The 16,502-nt window shown below is 34.7% G+C and overlaps 1 protein-coding gene across 1 annotated transcript in view; it reads right to left on the bottom strand.

The window, feature by feature from the left end:
• Nucleotides 1-16,502, bottom strand: part of SDK1 (sidekick cell adhesion molecule 1) — a 905,178-nt gene that overhangs the window by 732,541 nt on the left and 156,135 nt on the right. The gene's annotated exons all lie outside the window — the stretch shown is intronic.

Below are 16,502 nucleotides of genomic sequence, written 5' to 3'. Positions count from 1 at the left end.
ACAGAAAGAAATTAATTGGCCAACTAAAAATATATATATATAAAATTAGCCAGGCATGGTGGCACATGCCTGTAGTCCCAGCTACTCAAGAGGCTGAGGCAGGAGGATTGCTTGAGCCCAGGAGTTTGAGGTTGCTGTGAGCTAGGCTGACGCCACGGCACTCTAGCTCCTGGGCAAGAGTGAGATTCTATCTCCCAAAAAAAAAAAAAAAAAAAAAAAAAAAAAGAAGCCAGGCTATATCATGAATCAAAAGGTTCACTGTAGGGTTGGACCTTGGAATTCCACTAATTGCACTGAATGGAGGCATAACTTCAATTTGGGGAGCCTGTCCAGTTGTAGCCTTTACTTATAAGAGTTAGCTCCACCCTATGTGAAATTTGACTTTTGATGTCTGTAAGAGTTTGTACCCTCCCTTTAAAAAGTCTTCCTCTGCAATACCTTTGGTTAGCAATAATGTTGCCTTAGCAACACGAAGTATATTATTTTTAAAATACTCAATGGAAACTACAGTTCAATGTCAAATACTACAAGAAAAACATCACATAAATGTATTTTTCTCAAGTAAGAACTACTTTGATATACAGTATAAAGTCACAATTATAAAATTTTGCTCTGAAAAAATTGAACTGAAGTCAAAATTGAAATATATTTCAGCTCAAGTACTTTTTATGTGCGTATAAATATATACATGCATGCACATACAATGAATGTTAACATATTATGAATCAAGCTTGAAGCCAATATTTATTCTTAAGTTATAAATGTTGGCTTTGTAAAACATAGCTTTGCCAGCCCAAGTGACAGAGCAAGAGTGTCTCAAAAACAAAAACACAGCTTTGGCCAGGCATAGTGCCAGCACTTTGGGAGGTGGAGACCAGAGGATAGCTTGAGGCCAGGAGTAGCCCAGGCAACATAGCAAGACTTCATCTCTATAAAAACAAAAATAAGAAAGATTAGCCAGATGTGGTAGTATGCACCTACAGTCCCAGATACTTGGGAGGCGGAGGATCACTTGAGCCCAGGAGTTTGAGGCTGCAGCGAGCCACAATCATTGTGCCACTGCACTCCAGTCTAGGTGACAGAGTGAGAGCTTGTCTCAAAAAAAAAAAAATAAAAAAACATATCTCTTCTCAGAATAAAATAAAAATACAAAAGAGTAACTGACAGAATGAAACTTTAATACTTTGTTTTAACAGAGGAATAAAAAAGTTTCTCTATACATTTCACTCAAAGAAAGATGTGTCAGTGTACCTGTACGCAGAAATAAGTACATAAAATATTTTAGAATAATTTTTACAATTTGTTAAGTCATAGTTAAAATATAATAAAAGGATTTTGATTGTTTTTAGATTAAAGCTATTGAGAAATTAATAGTAAGAGGAACCTTTGACATCTGCGTGGTCCTCTGAGTGCTGAAGCTCCAAAGCTGGGAGAACTAGCTCTAAAGTTATGAATGCCTTGAGTCAAATAATAACTTTGGGGCTCACATCCCTGGAAAGTGCCAAAGAGGCAATTCATGTGCCAAAATCATCATTAACTTAGATTCTCCTCATATGGCCCATCACAGAGGGAACATGTTAAAAGCCATCAGACATTAGCACAGAGAAATGTATGGAGAGACCAGCATTACAAGAGGCAGAGAGGGAAATGTTGCATGAGACCAGAAGGGTCCCTCACAAGACCTAAACCCTATCCTCCATTACTTTTTCCTTGGAGATATGAAGTTTAAATAGGCATAGAAAATGTACTTACTTTATAAAAACAGAAGTTGCAATTACTCCAGTAATAATGACCACATGATAATTTATTGGCACTTATCATGGGTTGGCATTAAACTGTGCATTTTTCATTCATAATATTAACTACTATGTAAAATTATCATCCCTATTTAAAAGGTAAGAGAAAAAGGATTTTGGAGAAATTGACCTTTCTAAAAACTTGCTCAAGATCACACAAAAAAAGTATGAGCCAGGACTCAAAAGCCAATCTATCTTCATTAGTGAATATGTGAGTCCCAACTACATCATAAACATTTTGCAACACCAAGGTTATAATGGTGGGGAAAAAAACAAAAGGATATTGTCCATGCTGTCATGAGAAAGAAGATATTAAACCAATCATCACAAAATGAAATGTAAAGTTACACGTCTCTAAAGGACTATGAAGAACAAGCCAATCCTATAACAAATCCTGATCCTGTATCTGTGGGACTCAAGGACAATTTCCCTGAGGAAATGACACTTGTGCTAAGATCTGAAGGATGAGATGGAGTTAGATGAAAAGCTAGGTGAAATAAGGGTAAGACACAAGTGCAAAGCCCCATAGCAGGAGGGAACAGGGCAAAATTTACATATCAGAGGGAAAGAAAAAGGAGAGAGCATGGGGTAGTTGCCAAATAAGGTAGGCCAAGGAGGTAAAATCCAAGTGATGGATTTTGGTCCTTATCCTAACAGCAATCGGAAGGCAATCAAGAATGAGAAAATGGGGGTAAAATGATATTTTTGTTTCTCAAAACTCACTTTGGCAATGAGTGGCAAACAGTCTAGCAGCAAACCAGAATGGATGAGACTTGATCAGTGAGAAAACTACTACAGTTGTCCAAGAAAGAGATGATGGTAGCTTAGATTAGGGTGGCAGCAGTAGAGACAGAGAAAGACAGATGAGAATAGTGATATGTGGGGTTAAAGTGGACGATTCATCAAGAACAAGTCCTAAATTTATGACATTAACTTGACTAAATAAATTTGGTATAGAATACATTAAGTTTGAAGTGTCTTGGAAATATCCAAGTAGAAAAATCAAGTTAATGGTTGGACAGACATGATAGAAATTCAGATAATTTTTTAATTATCAATATATAACATATAAAAGAACAATTCAAACTATGTACATGAATGAAATAGCTTAGGAAGAAAGTATAGATTAGAACAGAACAGAACTAGGACAAGGTTAGGGAAATGCCAACCTTTAATGATAAGTAGATAATCATACCCAGCCTGGGAAAAAATAGAGAAAGACTCAGAGAAAAAGCAAGGTCATTTAGGAGGAAAACCAAGAGAGTGGGCTTGTTACAATTATTTAAAAAGGATAGGGAGACCAGTAGTGAAGAATGCCACTGAGAAATCAGAGATGTGAACTGAGAATATCCTTTAGGCCTGGTTTCACTGAGGTCACTGATCACCTTCTGCAGAGCAATTGTGAAGAACAATGGAGGCAGAAACCACATTAGAAAGACCTGGGTTGAGGTAGCAAGTACAGACGACTCTTCCCAGAAGTTCTGCTATAAATGTAAAGAGAAGAATGAAAGGGCAATACCTAGATAGATGCAGGGCTTAGGGGAGGAGATTTTTTGTTTTTTTTAAACAGAGTCTTGAGCAAGCTCAAATGCTGATGGAATTGATCTGGTTAAGAGCAGGTGGTTGAGTATTCAAAAAAGGAGAAATATAGAACTTACAACAGTGCATATTCCTAAGGAAGACAGAAGAAGATGGAATTCAAAACCAGATGGAGATGTTGACCTTAAATATTTAACAAAAAGAGAAAATGCTGAAGATATACACAGGTCAGTCACTTCTGAAAGTGGAATGCTGAGGGAGTTTCTACCTAATGGCTTCTGTTTGTCAATTATACGATGAGGTCATCTATTGAAAAGATGGTGATGGGAGAAGAGGGAAAGTTTTGAGCTGAAATCAAACCTCACAACAGTTAAATGATGAACACAGTCACACAACCACTAGTGACAGAGGGATTCTAATCCAGATTTTTAAACTTGAATTCAGCCCTCATGCCACACCACAAGAGTGTTTGCTCTGTCCTCTGGCTTTTTTGTTTTCTCCCTGCTTCATATCATTTCCCCCCACCATGACTCTTACACAAAGAAATTTTGGCTACTAAAATCACAGTATTCTCAGAGAGATATGGATGTTACCTAAAACTTAATATGCTTATTCTACCACTCATGGTTATGATTTTAAATAAAAGAACTCAACTTTAGCTGTATCAAACAGAAAAGGAATTTATGGCAAGGCAACCATGTTGCTCACAGAATGGTCACCAGGACTAGAAAACAAGGTTCCAAAAATGGACGAGATTGTTGTCCATTTTTGGACAAAAGCTACACAAAGCCAAGACTCAATAATAGCAAGGCTGCTTAGGCAACTGCTGTGTTTGTAAACTTCTAACTTAACTAGAGACTGATTCCTAGATTGCACTCCAAATTGGTTTGTACAACACACCATCATGTATGAAAGTTAAATTGAAAACTTCACAAGGCCTCAGAAACAATAAAATGTGTAAACTCCAGTTAAATCTGTATATATTAGCAAATTTCTATATCAGATATGTATATTTCTCAAGTTGGCTATAATATACTCTTGAATGTCCATGTATTTATAATATAAAAAGAAACATTTCTCTGTCAAATGTACAAAGGTTGCTTTTTAGTCAAGAATTTACTCTAAGTCATCTTATTTTAAAAACACCAATGTCAAGAAATAGAGCAATAAGGGGATATTAATAACCTGAACTGGTTTCTATAAGCAAATTTCCTTATTTATTCATTCTCCAATTTATAACAATTAGACTGTTTTTAGCCCTTAAGTTTTTAACTGATTCCTTCACAATCACTAAACAAAGCCACTTGACATCACAAACAAAACTATTTCTAATTCCTTTCAAATCGTGACATTAGGGATGATAATACAACCTATAAAATAAGGATAGACCTAAAGAAAAGAAACGGCAAGATTCAGGTCAGTAAATATGAAAATTATGTGAAAGATATTTTCATATAAATCAATTGTCAAATAAGATAAATTTCAGTTTTTCAATGATATAAACATCTAAACCTGTAATAGACATTTATTGACTTAGATTCCAAAGCAGAGTTCCTAAAAATTGATAATTCAATAATTAAACCTTTTCAGATAAAGTGATTCATTCACCCATTTCCATCTTTCTTGAACTACTCCTATGAAAGGCATAACATGATCATCCCAAAATGTAACTACACCAAGCAGGTATGACCCACAGTTATTGCAGTTGCCCCCATACTATAATTTGGCTCAGAGAAATTTAGAAAGCATTTCCCCATCAAAAAGATAAATGCTTATTGTGCCTACAACACTTCAGGAAGCAATAGCTTATGGAAATAGTTATGCCATTTACCATCTTAAAATATTGTATCTTAATAAACAACAAAACAGACTTTAAAATAAACACATCCCAAAATCACCTAATTTAAAAATGTGGCACAAAAACAAAAATAAAAATAAAACCCAAGAAAATTCCAACTTAAGAGCAAATTATCAACTGATGACAAATGTTGGAATTATCTCACGATGATTTTAAAGCAGCCATCATAAAAATGCATAAACAAGTAATTACATATTTTCTTAGAACAAATGAAACAAAAGTCTCAGCAAAGTACTGGTTATGAAAAAGAAACCAAATAAAAGTTAAAGAATGGAAAAATACAGTAACAGAAATAAAAAAAAAGAAACTCATCAGCTGAGCTCAATAAGAATACAGATAACAGAGGACAGAATCAGTGAACATGAAGACAAAACCATAGAATTTACCAATAAGAACAGAGAGAAAATAGGCTGGGGAAAAAATGACAGAACCTCAGGACCTGCAGTACAGTAACAAAAGACCCAACATTTGTATCATTGAAACTTCAAAAAAAGTTAGCAGGGCTGAATGAATATTTGAATAAATAATGGCTAAATATTGCCCCAATTTAACAAAAAATGTTGATTCTTCGCCAAATTCATGAACTGGTTTGGCAATTCCTATGAAAATCCCAGCATGGTTTTTTGAAGAAATAGATAAAACTATTTAAAAATGTATATGAAAAGGCTAGGTGTGGTGGTGAGCCTGTAATTCCAGCACTTTGGGAGGCCAAGGCAGAAGGAACAGTTCAGGCCAGGAGGAGTTCAAGACCAACCTGGGCAAGATAACAAGACCCAGTCTCTTAAAAAAAAAAAAAAAAAAAAAATCAGTCCTAACTACTTGGGTGGCTGAGGAGGGAGAATCTCTTGAGCCCAGGAGTTAAAGGCTGCAGTGAGCAACTGTGCCACTGCACTTCACATTGGGTAACAGAGCAAGATTCCATCATTCATTAAATAAAAAAAGAACCACGGCCTAAGTCTCACATCTTATATAAAAATGAACTCAAAATAGAGCATAGACTTAAATGTAAAGCTTAAAACTATTAATATAAAATATTTAGATAAAACAGGATAAAATATTCAGGAAATAATGGTGAGTAAAGAATTCTCTGACATTACATTAAAAATAAATCTGTATGGAAAAAATTTATACATTGTATCTCATCAAAGTGTAAAACGTTTGCTCTGTGAAGACCCTGTCAAGAGGATGAAAAGACATGCTACAGACTTACAGAAAGTATCTGCAATTGATATAGCCAACAAAGAACAAGTATCTGAATATATGAAGAATTCTCAAAACTCAACAGCAAAAAAAAAAATCCAATTATAAAATGGGCAAATGACACGGACAGATATCAGAAGCTATATGACACCAATAGCCATTAGAGAAATGGGAATTAAAACTGCAATAAGATATCACTGCACACCTATCAGAATATGTAAAATTTAAAAATAGTAATACCAAATACTGGTAAGGATGCAGAGAAATAGTACCAATTATATAGTGAAACAGTAAAATAGTATGGTCACTCTGGAAAATGGTTTGGCGCTTTCTTATAAAACTAAACATGCAGTTCCCATACAACCCAGCAACTACACTCTTGGGCATGTATCTCAGAGAAACAAAGTTATGTTCACACAAAAACCTATACATAAGTGTTCACAACATTTTTACTGATAATTGCCAATAACTGAAAATAACCTACATGTCCTCCAACAGGTAAATAATTAAACCGTGGTACATCTGTATCATGAAAGACTCCACAGCAATAAAAATGAATGAGCTATTGATGAACACAACTTAGATATTTCCAAGGAAATTATGAACCTAAAAGCAAATCCCCAAACATTACATACTGTATCATTTTTGAAATAAAATTATACTAACAGAAAACAAGTTTGTCACTGCAACAGATTAGAGTTGCAGGGGATAGTTATGAAAGGACAACATGAGAAACCTTCGTAACAATGGAACTATTCTCTTGACTGTGGAAACAAACCTATACCTGTGAAAATCATAGATTTAAATGCATATGAACACACAAATCTGGAGACACATAAAATAAATCTAAATATGCTTACTAATCAAAAGTTCATTTTTAAACAAAAATTAAATTAAAAGAAAAAACATAATATTAAAATGAATGATAAAGATGAAACTTGGCTAGGCACAGTGGTTCACACCTGTAATCCCAACATTTTGGGAGGCTGAGGCAGGATAATCACTTGAGACCACGAGTTGGAGACTGGCCTGAGCAATATAGTGAGACCTCATGTCTACCAAAAAAACCCAAAAAACAGAACATTAGCCAGGTATGGTGGCACGAGCCTGTAGCCCCACCTACTCAGGAAGCTAAAGCAAGAGAGTCGTCTGAACCCAGGAATTCAAGCTTACAGTGAGCTATGATTGCCCCACCGCATTTTAGGAGCTTAGACAACAGAGCAAGACACCGTCTCAAAAAATAAAATAATAAAGTGAAATCCTAGAAACTGAATTGATTTTTATTATCTAGCTACATCAATTTTATTGTGGGGCCTGATTTTCCTTTATGTAGATTATATTTATGTATTTTTATTGTGTAGTACCTAAAAAATTTTGCAAAGTAAGACATGTGTAAGTATTAATAAATCAGCAACCAATCCATTTTGGGCCCAGGCTTACATAATAAGTAAAAAAGTAGCTATTAAAGTTGTATGAATAGAAAATAAGTTATAATGGAAAATGAAAATGACAAAGTTCTCAACATAAAAAAAATCCACATAACCTGTAATTCCTAAAACTTCCCAACTTTTTTCCTCTACTACACCACAGACATACATTGCAACAGATTAATAAAATTAATGAGATTACTTTACAGACCTGGACTAATCCAGACTAACAGTTATTCCAAATGTGCCTGAATTACAGTTCTAGGAGAAATGGAAGATGTAACACTCTCGGTTCCATTAAAAAATACTGTCCAAATTTCAACCTGACATGCTAGGTATCATCTCACACTGGCTGCAGTTAAAACAGCACAAGCAGATAGCTCTGAATTTCAAACCAATATTGTCAAAGTCTAGTGAACTAAGGACTTGAATCTTACCTAGGTGCTTTTTGAAAAACACATATTCCTAGGCTCCAAAGCTTCCCAAAGCTACTACACCAGTTTCCTGCAAATGTCATAACAAAATACTTCAAACTCAGTGCTCAAGACAACAGAAATTCACTCTTTTAGATTTCTGGAGAAGAGAAGTCTCAAATCAAGACAGCAGAAATTCATTCTTTCAGATTTCTAGAAACCAGAAGTCTGGAATCAAGGTGTCTACAAGAACTTCTGTCCCTCTGGAGGCTCTCAGGGAGAATCAGTTCCTTGCCTCTTTGAGTTGGCAGTGTCTGCTTTCCTTGATGTGTGGCCACATCACTCCAATCTCTGTCTTTGAACACACTACACTTCTGCCTCTATTGTCTTCATTTCCCTCTGTGTCTGTCTCTTGTGAGGACACTGTGCTGGCATTTAAGGCCCACCCAGATAAATTCAGGATTATCACTTCATCTCAAGATCCTGAATTTATTCCCATCTGCAAAGACCCTTTTTCCAAATAGGATCACATCCACAGGATTCAGAGATTTGATGTGGCTATTTATCGGGGTGGGGAGAGAGAACATTTTTCAGCCTTCAACAACTATTAAATCACAATTTTCTGGCTGTGGGGACCAGGGTTCTGCATCCTTTACAAGCTAGTGATGCTTCTCACATACAGTCAAGTTTTAGAGCCACCACACTAAGTATTAAGAAAGGAAACTCCCAGAACACCAAGGCACTTGCTCTGCTCAGGTACTGGTACAGGGAATTTAGCCAGTTGGAGGTAGGGGGAGTAAGAGAGAATATTGGAGTCTAACCTGCTTATGACCACAGACACCAGTGGCAGGATGTGGACATATGGTGTTGTGACAGCAGGGTCAACTTTATCATGGCAGCAGTATTAAACTAAGGAAACAATGCTGGAACGGGGACCGCGGTGCCATTAAAAACAGTAGCCATATGCAGTTTCCTCATGGATGAATAAGGTGGGATGGGGTAACTGACTGCAACAAAGGTATTAAGGTGACTATGCTCTGTCTTGGGTGGGGAGAAACCCACCAGAATGAACCACACACAACAAAATGAGGGAGGAAAGAAAGAGGTATCCTTAGCAGGAGCAACAGGAACTGGATTTATCAAAAAAACCTTGCTAGACTTCTGGAAAGAGTAAACAATGGGCATTTATAACAGGGTGATGGATGAAGGAAGGGAAATTCCACACAAAATCAATAACTACACATATTTCTTTTAACTCTGAGTGTCACTATGCATAGGACAATATTGTGAGAAATTTTTCTAACATAAGACATAGCAAGTTGGCAAGTATTTTCATTTTTTAAACAAAATTAAGCTTTCTCAACATGACATCTGAGTAGTAAAGATTTTGATTTGTTATTAGTCCATTTAATAAAAACTTCCTTTTTACTTTTGATATAACAATTGTAAGGATAACTTTATTATACGGATGTTTATAGTAAGGATTTCTCTGATTCAAAAGTAAATTAATAAATTCCTGTTTTTAATGTGAGGGTACATTATTCACAACCTGTCAGTTGATAGTATCAATTACCTGCTTATAGAGAGTGGCAGAAAGAAAACAGATGCTTAAGAAAGTTATATAACCAGCATCTAAGAATTTGGCAAATTTAACCACCACCTAGAATCCTTAAGAAAGTAAACATTTACTCTGAAGAATTTAGATGAAATTCTACTTGTCCTACTTGTCCATGAAAGCTGACATGACAAAGTTTGCAAATATTTTGAACAGATAATGAACAAAAATGTTCATAACTTATTTTATCATGTGAGTCGGCTTACCCTAGAAACCCTTGGAAAACTTTATACAATTTAACTCAGTAAGTAGTTTAGTTTCTTCTTCCTGGTTCTAAAATACAAGTTTATTCACTTTAATGACTTTTGAACAAATTCTTTTATTCTATATACAAAAAAAAAAAATCAGTATTTTAGTCAGAGCTCATAAGCAGAGAAACCCGAATGCTATGCTAACACTCCCACCATTTGAACCTTATTTCCCTGGTAACTGTCCGAACACCACCTTTATGCACTTCTCTAAGTTACTTAGTACAGTGGTTTGATTGACCACATACAGTTTGTTTTTAAATATTTATGCTTGACAAAATTAAAAAAAAAAAAATGAACATTTTGAAGCAGAGCAAAATGGAAAGCGATCAGGCAGAGTAGATTCCTGGTGGCTGACAGAGCCTTCATCACTTGTATACTGGCAGATAAATCCAATCAACATTCCCCAGCAAGATGATTTTGAAAAGCATGACATTGTATCACCAAGCCTGAGGACTTATTAACACAATGAATGAAAGTAAGATATGTATGGATTTGATCCCTCTGTGCAAGGCATACTTAAAGGATGAACCCAAATTAAATGGTGCAACAGGCTGTTTGCTTTCAGATCTCTCTGAACAGCTTTTAGGCACCCGTAGTCCCAAAACATAAGACACAGCCTTACTTGGAGAGCTATCCCTATACAGCTTATGCCATAAAGGAAAAGAAGGCCTCTATGAACCCTAATTTCTGTGTGTCAGAAAAGAAAAAACTTTTCTTCATAGATTTCATAAATGCCTTTATTCACAGTGTTTATGCATTACTGTGTTGGTAGAGTAACTGAATAAATATCCCAAATTTTCCCTTTTAAGACTCTCCAGGGTCTTAAAACAGTTAAGCTGGCATCCTGATCAGTGGATTTGTCCACAGCAATAATCCTTCCTGTGCTTGCAATTTCAGTTAGCAAAAATAAAGTGTATCAGGTAGCATTTGACATTTGAGCAAAGAGAAATAACCTTTCCAATTTACTAAATCCTGCTTTTAAAAAGTCATTACCTTACTGAAAATGGGTTAAGCTGGGAAAGACGTGTAATCATTTTAATATTTTTTTAAAAATACTGATGGCATTTAAATTGAGAGAAAGGATGGTTTATTTACTAAATGGCATTAGCATAATAAATGGCTAGATATCTAGAAAAAGGTAAAGCTTGACTCCTATATCTCACCATAAATAAAAGTAAATTCCAGATGAATTAAAGATTTCCATATAAAAAACACCACAGTAATATTCAAGATATGAGAATTTAGAATAATATTTGTAGAACTAAGATGGGAAACCTACACATGATTAAGATAATGGTGAATAAATGTGATTACATATTTTAATTTATTTCATAGCAAAACTACCCTAAACTGTTCCAAAAATATATACACTGGGGAAAAATACTTCCAAAATAAATAAGGAGTTACTATCCCTAATATAGAAAGTACTCCCATAAATTGATAACATACAAGGCAACTGAATGGAAAAAATGGGCAAATAGTATAAAGGGGAAATTCACAGAAAACTGAAATGCTCAAGATAGATAAAAAGATGTTCAACTTCACCAATAATCAGAAAGTGCAACTTAAACCAACAATGAGATACTATTTCTGCCCATCATATTAGCATAAATTTAAAAGACTGATAAAAGATTAAGAAAACAAGCAATTGTATGCAATGCTTTTAGGAATATGAATTACAGCAAACGTTTGGGATAGAAAGCTATCTGAGCAAAATTAAGTATATATATCCTTTTGACTTTTCAGTCCCATTATCAGAAATCTGCCCATTAGAAATAAAAACATTGCTACATAAGAATAAACATAAACAAAGTTATTGCCTCATCATAGCAACGAAAAAGAAAAGCTCACAGGAAACCACCCAAATGCCCATCAATATGGAATAACTGAATAAATTGGCATGTCCACACTATGAATATACTATAGTTAATTTTAAATGACTTAGATCTGTATTTATTGTCCTGGAAGAATGGAGGATGCAACATAGACTAGTATGTATAAAAAATGATCTCATTTGTGAAGCAAATATTTATTATTACTGACGTCAAATATACATGAAATGTTTAAGTGTGTTTGTACTTGTTCAAACATGGAGAAGGGTATGGAAAGACATAAGTTACAATGTTATGGTTAGGGATTAATGTTACATTAGTTCAGAGAGGATGGAGCAAAAGCAACTGAAGATAATTAAGTTTTGTTTCATAATATGTTAATTTTTTCAATTGTTATGATTAAGTTTTTATTTTAATTAAATTTTTAAAATTGACCACAAAAGATAGTCTTCTCTAATATAGGCTAATGCATATTTAATATATTAAAACATATAATACTGAATTATAAATCTGTCACATAGAGTACTTTTTAAATGAGATTTATTCTATATGCATCCTCAGAGATTTTAATAAGACTTCAATTTCAGAACTCTATAACCTGTCCCTTGCACAAAAATAGGAACCTAAAGCCCACTGCACATCCCAATTCATTGATATTTCAGATTGCTTCATTAAATCTCCCTTCACAGAACTCATCCGTCTTTATCAATCTTTTTCTTCACTGTTGTTCTATCAATTACATGGTGTCTAAAAAGATAAACCAGTCAACTACAAAATCTTGAAAAGATTTAAGAGAATAAATACATGAGAAAGCAATAATCTCATAAACAAACCCACTTGACTATACAGGTTAACATCCACAAACACTTATAGCTAAAACAATACCGTGGGATATTAACTAAACTCTATGCAGTGCCACTGATACTAGTTATTTCTTAGGGATTAAATTCAAATTCAGTTTAGTCTTATCTGAAAACAGGTATTGCTTAAAATTTTTATTAACTTACTCTACAAATGCTAGTTCACAATACATTGTATAAGGAATCTACAGGAGAAAACTGAATTAAAAGCAAAGACTTGATAGAGGTGAATGATCCAAAATATTTAACGTGATAATGTTTCTAAAAGTAAATTTGGTGGCTGTTACGCATAGTACCTATTTAAGATTCTATTTTAAAATGCAAGTCAAATAAAGGACTAACAAATTTTATTTTCTGTTGTGTGAAAGGGGCTGGTGGGAAACTTGCTAACTCTAAGATTTTATCCAACTGTCTACAATTGTGTGATACAGTCATACTGCAAGTATTTTAAAATTAGACAAACCTTGGTTCACATCTTAACTCAAACATTTCTTAATTTTGTGACGTTGGCTAAGTTAACATATTTCTATAAGCCTAGGAGTCTTCATCCACAAAATGGAGTTAATACAACTCAACATGCAGGGTGTTTTTATGAAGATTAGAGATAGCATGCAACATATGCCAAACACGTAAGCAGGTGCTCAATGAATTATAGCAATATGATTATAGCAAGATTTAAGATTTATAGCAAGGCTATTAAGAATTCTAATAACAGAGCAAAATGCAAACAAATATACATCAAACAAGTATAAGGTAAACTTTATACTTTAAGTATAAAGTAAAATTACTTTCCCTTGGGAAAGGAGATTTTTATCTACTAAACAAGTTTTATTTAAAAGAAATATAATCAGTAAAGAGAAGTTCCTGACTTCTGGCTCCACACCAAGATGGAGCAGACATACTTCTCCTTATTCCTAAGTGAAGCTAAAAACTCTGGGTATCTTATATAAAACAAACAAACATAAAGGCTTAGCACAGTGCCTCATGCCTGTAATCTTAGCACTTTGGGAGGCTGAAGTGGCAGGATCGCGTGAGGCCAGGAGTTTGAGAACAGCCTGAGCAAGAAAGAGACCCTGTGTATGAAAAATTAGCCAGGAGTGGTGATGAGCACCTGTAGTTCCAGCTAATCCATAGGCTGAGGCAGGAGGATCACTTGAGCTCAGAAGTTTGAGGTTGCAGGGAACTGTGATGATAAGTGCACTCTGGCCCAGGAGACAGAGCAAGACCCTGTATTTAAAAAAAAAAGAAAAAAAAAGCCACAAACATAAAAAGAATCTGAAAGTTGGAAGATAAAGGTCAGACTGGCTAGGGACCTTGGGACCCAAAGAAAACACAGCAGTATATTCCCCAAGTTTTCTTTTTGCCTTACCCTGACTGGATGTTATAAAAGATGACAACCAACCAATGAGAACAAACCGAAAATTCCCCTAAAAAACTTGCGGTCTCTAACCAACCAAATGACCAGGAAAGGGGCAACCTGACAAGACAAAGATCCTGGATTTCCACTCCCTCTCGTGAATATGGAGCACCCTTCTTCCTCCCATCAAGGTGTCAGATAAGACCAGGTGGCAAACCAGACTTTCACCACCACCCAGCAGCAATAAGTCTCCTCCTCCTGTTGTGTCAGTGAAGGCTGTGCGGGCAGTGATAACAAGGGGCCCTCTCCTTTCCAAGCTCCAAGACGTCATCAATGGAGTCCTAGTGGAAGCTTGAAATCCTGCTGCCACTGAACACCAGCAAGGAGCCTTGGCCCTGTGGGTATTAATGAAGGATAAGTGGAGACCCTCCCCCATCTCAAACCTAGAAGCAATATGAGGCACCCTGTTCCTCAGCAGGTGTAATTTCTGAGGAGACTTGTCAGAAATTAAGGTTTGAATGAGCTCCAGAGTCTTATTCAAAATATCTAAGATACAGTATAATGTCACCTGTCATACTAAGAACCATAATAAATCTCAAATGAAAAAATACATTAATAGATGCCAACACAAAGATGACAGAGGTGTAGGAATTAACCAACAAGGCTTTTAAAGTAGTCATCATAAAAATGCATTGTAAACAATTACAAATATACTTGAAACAAATGAAAAAACACAGCACTTCAGCAAAGAAAAATTATTTAAAAAGGAAATTACAGAACTGAAAAAAACAACACACATTTTAAAACTCAATGGATGTGCTCAACCATCAGAATGTAGAGGACAGGAAACAATCAGTGAACTTGAAGATAGAACAACAAAAATTATCCAAACTGAAAAATGAGAGAAAATGGACCGAAAAAAAAATTAAAAGAGCCTTAGCAATCTGTGGCACTGTAACGAAATACCTAACATTCATGTTAACTGAGTCCAGGAAAAAAAAAAAAATGTGAGTGCAGCTAAAAAAGTACTCCAAGAAATAATTATTAAAAATTTCCCAGATTTGGCAAAAGTAATAAATCTGCAGATTTTAAGAAGCTCAGTTAACCCCAAACAAGATAAATCCAAAGAAATCCATGCCAATATACATCATAAACATAAAACTAAAAACAAATTAAATATCTTGAAAGCATTAAGAAATGAGACCTTACCTAAAGAGAAAATCAATTCGAATGACAGAGAATTTCTCACCAGAAACCATGGATGGCAGAATGAAGTTGTACATTTTTTAAGTGCTGAAAGAAATAAGCTACCAACTGCAAACTCCTATATCCAGAAAAATGATCCTTCACAAATGAAGATAAAATCAAAACAGTCTCAGTTGAAGGAAAATGAAGAGAATTTGTCTCTAGTAGACCTACTGTGAAAGAACACCTAAAGAAAGTTGAAAACAGAAAATGCTAGAAGAATCTTAGAACATCAGGAAGAAAGAACAGCAGAAACAGCAAAAATATGGGTAAAACAATCTTCTGTTGAGTTTTCTAAATTATGTTTGACGGTTCCAGCGAAAACTATAATATTATCTGATGTAGCTCTCCGTGCATGTAAAAGAAATATCTAAGGCAATTATAAATAGGGTAGGATAAGCAGACTTTAAGGAAGGTAAGGTTTCTATAATGACATAGAACTATACACAAACACTTTACCAATGTCAGTTTCCCAAATTACATAACCAATACCCGTTGGGGGCAACTGGGTGAAGAGGACTGGGACCTCCATTCTATCTTTGCAATTCCCTGCAAATCTAAAATTATCTCAAAATAAAAAACTAAAAGAGTGCTTTTTAACTTCACTCAAGTTAATAAATCATTCAAGATTATACTTTGCTCCTAAACTTTTCAGGAGATAGGAAATACCATTTCCTTCTAAAATTTAACCTAATTTAACCTATTCATGCTAAAGTCAATAAATTCTGTCTAAAATATTAATACTTGTTCTCTTATTACCATTGAGCCCATTTTTGTCTTGGTTCTCTTCTATAGACATCTAAGATTATACCCACATGCATGAAAGTTTTATCAGATTACATCCAAGTATTACTAGAGTTTTGAATTCTTAAAAGAATATATTATTTGGCTTATTAATAAGGTCAACAATTTTAATATAAATGCAGCATAGGTAAAAATAAATTATCTTTCTCAGAAATATGTGATTAAAAAAAAAAAACAAATATACCAAAATGTACACTAAGTATCCTACATCTCAAAACAGTCATATTAATTCCATGCAACATGCATATTAATTCAAGTGATATTATCAATGTTTTTAAACAGTTTTTGCAACTTTTCAAAATAGT

The sequence above is a fragment of the Microcebus murinus genome, chromosome 19 (genome assembly GCF_040939455.1).
Source record: "Microcebus murinus isolate Inina chromosome 19, M.murinus_Inina_mat1.0, whole genome shotgun sequence".
NCBI classification, from domain to species: domain Eukaryota; kingdom Metazoa; phylum Chordata; class Mammalia; order Primates; family Cheirogaleidae; genus Microcebus; species Microcebus murinus.
The sequence above is the reverse complement of the archived record's forward strand: the minus strand, read 5'-3'. Positions and strand labels throughout refer to the sequence as shown.